The following is a 9,076-nucleotide window of genomic DNA, read 5'->3' as shown; positions in this document are numbered from 1 at the left end:
TCTCTCTCTCTCTCTCTCTCTCTCTCTCTCTCTCTCTCTCTCTCTCTCTCTCTCCTCCAACTTACCTAATACTGAAAAAGGTCTCATGAGTTACAAATTTCATCTTTCCCTGTAGGAATGTAAACAGTTGAGTTTTAATAAGTCCCTTATGATTTCTCTTTCCTGTTTACCTTTTCATGGCTCTCTTGAGTCTGGTACTTGAAATTCAATTTTTTTATTCAGCTCTGGTCTTTTCAGCAAGTATGATTGTAAGTTATCTATTTCATTGAATATCCATTTTTCCTTTGAATTATTATACTCAGTTTTACTTGGTAGGTGATTTTTGTTTTTAACCCTAACTCCTCTGACCTCTAGAATATCATATTCAAGTTCTACAGTCCCTTAATGTAGAAACTGATAAGTCTTTTGTTATCCTGATTGTATTTCCATAATATTCAAATAGTTTCTTTCTGGCTGCTTGCAATATTTTATCCTTGACCTGAGAACTCTGGAATTTGGCTACAACATATCTAGGAGTTTGGGGATTTCTTTCAAGAGATGATGGGTGGATTCTTTCAATTCTATTTTACCCTCTGGTTCTAGAATATTAAGGCAGTTTTCCTTGATTAATTTCTTGAAAGATGATGTCTAGGCTCTTTTTTTTAATCGTGGCTTCCAGTTAGTCCAAAAATTTTCAAATTCTCTTTCCTGGATCTATTTTCGAGATCAGTGGTTTTTCCAATGAGATATTTCTCATTGTCTTTTTTTTTATTCTTTTGGTTCTGTTTTATATTTTCTTGATTCCTCATAAAGTCATTAGCTTCTGTTTTCTCCATTCTGGTTTTTTTTTTTTTGCCTTTTGGAGGGGGGAAGGCAAGGAAATTGGGGTTAAGTGACTTGCCCAAGGTCACATGGCTAATGTTAAGTGTCTGAGACAGGATTTGAACTCAGGTTCTCCTAACTCAAGGGCCAGTGCTCTATTCACTTTGCCACCTAGCTGCCCCTCCAATCTATTTTTTTTAAAGCAATTAGGGTTAAGTAACTTGCTCAAGGTTACACAGACAGTTATTTCTGGGTTTGGTACTAAGTATCTGAGCCCAGATTTGATCCCAGGTCTCCCGGAGACTCTGGGACCGGCGCTCTTACTCACTGTACCACCTGGCTGCCCCTCTAATCTAATTTTTAAGGAGTTATTTTCTTTAGTAAGCTTTTGACCTCCTTTTCCATTTGGCCAAATTTGACTTTTTAAGGCATTCTTCTCCTCCTTGGCTTTTTGAACCTCTTTTGCTATTTGGGTTATTTTTTTTAAGATGTTATTTTCCTCAGTATTTTTTGGAATCTCCTTTAGCAAGCTTTTGACTTGTTTGTCATGATTTTCTTGCATCACTCTCATTTCTCTTCTCAATTTGTCCTCTACTCTTACTTGCTTTTCAAAATCCTTTTTGAGCTCTCCCATGGCCTGTGACCAATTCATATTTTTCTTGGAGGTTTTTGCTGTAGGAGCTTTGACTTCATTGTCTTCTACTGGTTTTATGTTTTGATCTTCTTTGTAACTAAAAGTAAGATTCTATATTCTGAATTTTTTATACTGTTTACTAATCTTCCCAGCCAAACACTTGATTTTCTAAATCCCTGTCTAGGAGGGACTCTGCTTTCAACAGATGTGGAGGTGGGGTGGGTATACTGTCCTAGGCTTCTGATGTTTTGTATCAGCAGCTAGATCCCCCACTTTCTGTAGGCCCAGAGCTCTTGAAGCAGTCACTGCTGCTGCCATAACCACCACCACTGTGGCCACCATCTCCATCCCCCTGGGGCTGGGGCCAGATCACGCACTCCCCTGAGGTCCCCCACTGAACTTCCATGCTATTCTCAGCTTTTGTGAGTTGAGAAGTCTGAAAATTGCCACAGCTGCCAGTAATTCAGTCTCCTGAGGCCTGTTCAGGCAATGTCTGTGCCTGCTGCAGCCCATGCTGGACTGTGCTCTGGTCTCAGCCAGGGAACATTATACCCTTTCTGTTGACCTTCCAAGTTGTCTTGGGTTATAGATGTGTTTCACTCTATTATTTTGTGGGTTCTGCAGCTGCAGAATTTGTTTAGAGTCATATTTACAGGTGTTTGGAGAGGCTTGGGCATGAGCTCAAACAAGTCCCTGCTTCTACTCCACCATCTTGGCTCTGCCTCCTACCCGGATACTTTTTGATATTCATGCCTTTGCTCATGTTGCATCTTCTACCTCTATTACTTCTGCCTCACCTACCTAATAATTCTTGTAGGTTCAGCTTAAAAATCAGATCTTTCAAAATAGAAGTCCTCTGAGTCACATAGACACATCATAGAACTATAAAATCATCTAGTCTTATCCAAACCTTTTACAGGGGAGAAAAATGAAACAGATAGCAATGGACTGCATTTCTGCCTGTGTATGTTACTATCTCAGTGAGAAGTTTCTTTTTTTCCCATCTGTCTTCTTTCCTTTTCCTGTATGTCTCTGTCTTTCCCTGTCTGTATCTGTCTCTGTCTGTCTAACAACACTGTTTGATTTCTTTATGACTTACAAAATAAATTCAAAACTGACTTGGTACTTTTTATATTCTACTTTATATTACAATTATTCATGCACATCACATTGCATTAGAGTATAGCCTTCTGGAAGGTAGGGACCATGTCGTACACTTCTTTTCTTCTTCTTTTTTTTGCATTGTGCTTTCTACATAACATACTCATTTTTTTGCATGAATACTACTTCTTATTCTTTATCATTTTTCTTTTTTTTTCAATGTTGTCTCTATTTGCATCAGAACTCTCACTGAATAAGAAGCAGGTCTTTACTTGATATACACTTGTATAATCTGTTTAGGAGACTAATACAGTGGTTTTAACCCTACAGTTGAGCCAAATTTGAGCCAAATCCTTGCTGGGAATAAGACAGACACTATAAAAGCAAATATAAAGCAAGTACATCTTATATGACCATATCTGACCTTGCATACAACATTCTGTCTTAACATTCCTCTGATTCACTGCCACAAATTAAATCACACATTTCATTATATCTTTTAATTTTTTTCCTACATCTTCACTGGTTTTTCAGTTACTCTGTGTTCAAGTTCATTTTAGTGATGTTTCACTTACATTGTTGAAGATTTTTATGCTGTTCTCTTTATTGTACACATTTGGCTTTATATTATATTGGTTTTTATAAATGTTTTTGTTTCTCAGAGTTTATTATATTCAAAATTTCCAATTGTATAACAATGCTCTATTTCACCTATGTACCACAGAATTTTATTCAGTCACCTCAAAATATATTTGTTTTGTTTTGAGTACTCATTACCACAAAGAATGCTAAAACAAAAATGCTGGATATAAATGTTTGAATTGAGAAAGGTCATTTTTATTTCATATCCAAGCTAATATTCACAATGGCTTGAACAGTTTCACAGTTACTGTGGTAGTGAGTTGCTTTCTTATAGCACCACCAAAGTAGCTACTTATATCTCTTGACTTATTTGCCAGTTTTCATAGTATGAGGTAAAACTTCAAAGTTATACTAACATTCATTTCTTTTTTTTTCTTTTCTTTTAAGCAATTGGGGTTAAGTAACTTGCTCAAGGTTACACGGCCAGTTATTTCTGGGTGTGGTGCTAAGTATCTGAACCTGGATTCGATCCCCACATCATCATGACAATGGGGCCGGTGCTCTTACTCACTGTGCTACCTGGCCGCCCCTAATATTCATTTTTTTAACTATTAAAACATGTTTTTAAATGATCATTTAAAGATACAAATTGTTTTTATGAAAACTATTTGTTCATATTCTTTGACAATTTGTCTATTGGCGAAATGGCTCTTGTTATTACATATTTGTGTCAACTTCAGGTATATTATGGATATAAGGGTTTTATGTGTAATATTTAATATTTTACTCAAGGATTTTTTTCTAATTTTATCTTCTTTGATTTAATTAGGAAAATCTTGTAAACTTTATAACATTAAAATTATCTATTTTATTTTTTCTTCTATCCTTGTTTTTAGTTAGGAATTTTCTCTTCAGTCATATTTGTAAAAGGTAGTTGATTTCATTCTCTTTTAATCTTGTTATGGTTTGACCTTTTCTATTTGGATTATGTATGTAGTTTGACTTTGTTATATTACCTAGAATTTTAATTACCTATATTGGTCTAAACCTAATTCCTGGATAAATTGTTTTCCAAGTTTCCTACTAGTTTTTTTAAATTTCATTTGTTTTGTTAAATATTTCCCAGCTAGATGTAATTTTTTAACAATCATTTTTTTAATTGAGTTCCAAACTCTTTCCTCACATCCTCTTCTCTGTGAAAAGGCACATAATTTTATTTCAGTTACACATTTGAGGTTATTTCAAACATATTTCCATATTATCCATGTTGCAAAAAAAAAGACACAAGCAATAAACATAAAGAAAATTTGTAGGGGCAGCTAGGTGGTGCAGTGAATAGAGCACCGGCCCTGGAGTCAGGAGGACCTGAGTTCAAATCCAGCCTCAGACACTTAACACACACAAAAAAAACCTAGCCATGTGATCTTGGGCAAGTCACTTAACCCCAATTGCCCTCCAAAAAGCAAACAAAAAAAAAAGTTTGTTAATGGACAGTGTGAAAGGTGAGAATAGAATAAACAGGGGAACAGAGGATGGAGGTAAATGCACAGTAACCATCATTGTGAAAAACAATTTTACACCAAGTTTCTCTGATAAAGACTTCATTTCCCAAATGTATAGAGAACTGAGTCAAATTTGTGGAAATAAGAACCATTTTTTCAATTGATAAAGGGTCAAAGGATATGAATAATCAGTTTCCAGGAAAAGCAATCAAAGCTACCTATACTCATATAAAAATTAGAGAAATGCAAATTAAAATAACTCTGAGCTATCACCCCAGGACTATCAGATTGACTAATAAGAGAGAAAAGGAAAATGACAAATGTTGTAGGGGATATGGAAAAATTAAGACACTAATTCACTGTTGTTAAAGTTTTATGATAATTCAACCATTATGGAGAAGAATTTAAACTATCACCAAAGGGCTATAAAACCATGCATACCCTTTGACTAAGCAATACTGCTACCAGGACTGTATCCCAAGGAGATAAAAAAAAGAAAAAGAAAAAGGACATGGGTGTACAAACATGTTTATAGCAGGTCTTTTAGTAGTGGCAATGGATTGGAAATTGAGGGGATGTCTACCAATTAGGGAATGGCTGAACAAGTTGTAGTATATGATTGTTATGGAATACTATTGTGCTATAAGAAATGATGAGCAGGATGCTCTCAGAAAAACCAGGAAAGACTTCCATGAACTGATGCAAAGTGAAATGAGCAGAACTAGGAGAAAATTATACACAGCTACAGCAATATTGTATGATGATCAACTGTGAATATTTTAATTACAATGAGCGAATACAATGATCCAAGACAATTCTGAAGGACTTATGATGAAAAATGCTCTCTATCTCCAGGGAAAGAATTGATGGAGTCTGAATGCAAATTGAAGCACACTTTTGCTTTACTCTATTTTTCTTGGTTTATTTTTCTGTGTTTTCTTTCACAATATGACAGATATGCAAATGTTTTGAATGAGTACACATGTATAATATATATATATATATATATATATATATATATATAATTTCTTCCCTTCTCAATCAGGAAGTAAAGGAATTTGTAACTAAAAATTTAAGAAAAATAATGTTAAAACTGTTTTACATGTAATTGGAGAAAACAAAATACTAAATTAAAAAAAGAAAAAAGTTAAAAATGTATATTTTCATTTAATTCAGAGTTCATCAGTTCTCTATTGAGATGAAAAACATTTTTCAGCATGAGTCCTTTGGAATTATCTTGGATCATCATCTTAATCAGAGTAGCTAAGTTTTTCTTAATTCATCATCTTTACAATATTATTATGTAATGTTGTATTACATAATACATTACATTATATTGTATATAATATTAGGTAATAATAACAATATTATTATTATGTACAGTGTTCTCCTGCTTCTGCTCACTATACTCTGCATCAGTTCATATAAGTTTCCCCAGGTTTCTCTGAAACCATATTGCTTATCATTTCTTTATATCACAGTAGTATTCCATCACAATCAAATTCCACAACTTTTTGGGGGCATTCTGCAATTAATGGGCATCCCTTTGATTTTCTTTTTTTTTTTGCCACCACAAAAAGAACACGGTGGCATGTGCCTGTAGTCCCTGCTGCTGGGCAGACATAAACCAATAGATCACCAATTTTAAGAGTTGTAAGGTGCAATAGGGATAAACCCAATCAGCTGTCCACATTAAGCGCAGCATTGATACAGTGATATAAGGACAAATCTCCTAAAAATAAAGCTATCTAAAGATGGATCAAGCTACTTTGGGAGGTAGTGAATGCTTCCTGATTGGAGGTCCTTAACTGGAGTCTAGATGATTAATAAACAGGTATGTTATGGAAGAAACTTGTATTTAGGTAAAGGATAGACTAGGAGAAGGAAATGGCAAACCACTCCAGTATCTTTGCCAAGAAAACCCCAGATGGGGTCATGAAGTGATCAAAATGACCAAACAACAGCTGGACTAGATAACTTCTAAATTCTTTTTTGATAGATGATATCAAAGTGATATCTAGTGTGATGTTTATTTCAAGATTGATTTACCATAAATTTAATTTGATAACAGCAATAAAAAGAATAACATATATTAATATAATAATAATGACTAAAACTTCTCTGATACTTAAGGTTTAAAAAGTGCTTTACATAGATTATTTCATTTGATTCTCACAATCTTATTAGGTAAACGTTATTATTTTCCCCATTTTACAGATGAGATGATTGGTTTTGAAAGATGCTAAGTTATTTGTCCAAATTCACAGTTAGTAAGCATTTGAGGTAGAATACAAACTCAAGTCTTCCTCCAAATCCAGTACTCAGTTCACTACCTCACCTAGTTTCTTCTCTTCCATTGTGATGACATCTCCAGGGTATCCTGCCAAATTAAAAATTGTCTATGTTTCCAAGCATCTATTGTTTAACCAGAAAGGCAATTATAAAATGGAGAAAGTTAGTGTTGTTAGTGGCAAAGAAAATGTACTATAATGCCAAATAACTAAATAACTCCAATAGAAATTTAAGTTGAGACTGCAGAATAGTACAATAAAAGAAACAATGAAGGGAATAGGTGATTTAGGAAATATGTATTTGGCTTGATCTCAAAGCCATTTGCATCTGGGTCAGTGGTTTGCATCTGTTCTAGGGAATGCTAATACAAAATTACTCAAGTACTTAGTTGTCTTTTAATAAATAGACCACCAGTAGTAGAGTTCAATTCATTTCGAAGATAAATTCACTCCTCCCATTCCCCTGTCCCCCAGTCCTCATTGTCTACATTATAACTGCTATATGGGAAAGAGGAGACCATTGTGCTTATAAATAATAGGAAGTTATCAAATTTATGTGTCCACTCTGATTCCATTCCAAATGGCTACCACTCTTCCTCTATCTGCTTACTCCATAGAGAATCAGGGGATTGATGAGAAGAATCAGTGGCGCAATAGACATCTCTGCACTACTGAATCTTTTTCCCTTTCTGACCCATCTCTAGGGCTTACTATCCTACTGGCACCTGAATCAGTGATTTCAGTCTTGTGTTTCCAGGAAAAGAAGCAACAACCATTTTGGTGCTTCTGCCTCTGAAATTAAAGCAGTTTTTAATTGGGGAAATTGAAGGACAAATATGCTTACTGTTGTACTTTGTCTCACATATAGTGAGAAGGCCTGTCTGGACCCCAGCCAACCTAGAGTCTCTCATTAGCACCAACTTGAATCAAGAGGAAAATAATATGTTTTTCTGTAGTTGTATCACTGAGGGTATATGGAATTGTTGTGGTTATTCTGAACTTGAAAATCTCCCACATATGACCACCAGAAATAACTGAAAGCAAGGTAATTGGCTGAACCTCATGTTGCTTTTCTGCTTAATTACTTTGGGATTGTGTTTTTATTTTAAAAATTCTGATTATATATTCTAGTTATCACACACAGCTGTTTTAAAATCTGGGTCTCTAATGTACTTATTTCTATATCTTCTCTGAGTTATGTGACTATAACTTAGTCTGAAGGGGTCTTTAGTGATTGAAAGAAAAGTGTTTCCCTCCTTCCTTTCATATCTTCATCTCTTTGGATTTTTGTTTTGTTCTTTGCATTCTGAAACAGATGGAGAGCTGATACCTTCCTGACCTGTTCATGTGCTATTTCATGTTCTACTGTACACCAATAATATGATATACATGTCAAAAATTGTAGTAATCATTCAACCATTCCCCCCTCCTCCCTTTCTTCCCAAACTCTAAAAGGGGAAGAGGGAAACATCCATCCTTTGGCAATTAATCTAGATAGAATCAGTTTGTGGTAGGAAGTAAATAACAATGGAAAAGAAATGACTTCCAAATTTCCAAAAGAGTAACATACAGAACATAAGGGGTAAGTTAGGAGAAAAAAAAGAAAAGAGTATCCACCCCCCATCCTTTTCACCTTTTAGGTTGCCAGGCATTTCCTCTGTTTTCTTTTCTATCTCACTGAAATTAAAGTGCCCATCTTTTCCCCCATTTCTTCCATAATTGTCCCCCACCTCCTGAAAATGATGTCACTTTCTCTCTCACCTTGGCAGCAAATTCATTACAAATCTGTTGTGTGACTGATGGCTTTGAACAGATACAGTAAAGGGGAAAATACATTTGGAGAAAGGTACAAAACCCAAGAGACAAGATGACAAATTGGCAGCAAGAGAGACAGAAAAAGGATAAGGAGGAATAGATACCTGGTGTAAATATCTCTTCCCATATTCCTTTTTACAGTCACTGAAGAGTTATTTTTATTTCCTTGATATTCTTAGCCAGAAGCAATGCCACGGGCTAAAACTCATTTCAAGTGTTGCCTGGTGAGTGCCATACGCTTCTGATAACATTATTTCAGGCAGGTCATGGTGGACGTATTTGAAGTTCACAGTTTTGGGGAGATGGTTTCTTTTTCCCTGTTAGAGATGGGAAAACAGTTTGCTACTCAA

The sequence above is a fragment of the Petaurus breviceps genome, unplaced genomic scaffold (assembly GCF_028583685.1).
Source record: "Petaurus breviceps papuanus isolate PSGF00001 unplaced genomic scaffold, PetGlider_PUasm1.0 189, whole genome shotgun sequence".
NCBI lineage: Eukaryota > Metazoa > Chordata > Mammalia > Diprotodontia > Petauridae > Petaurus > Petaurus breviceps.
The sequence above is the reverse complement of the archived record's forward strand: the minus strand, read 5'-3'. Positions refer to the sequence as shown.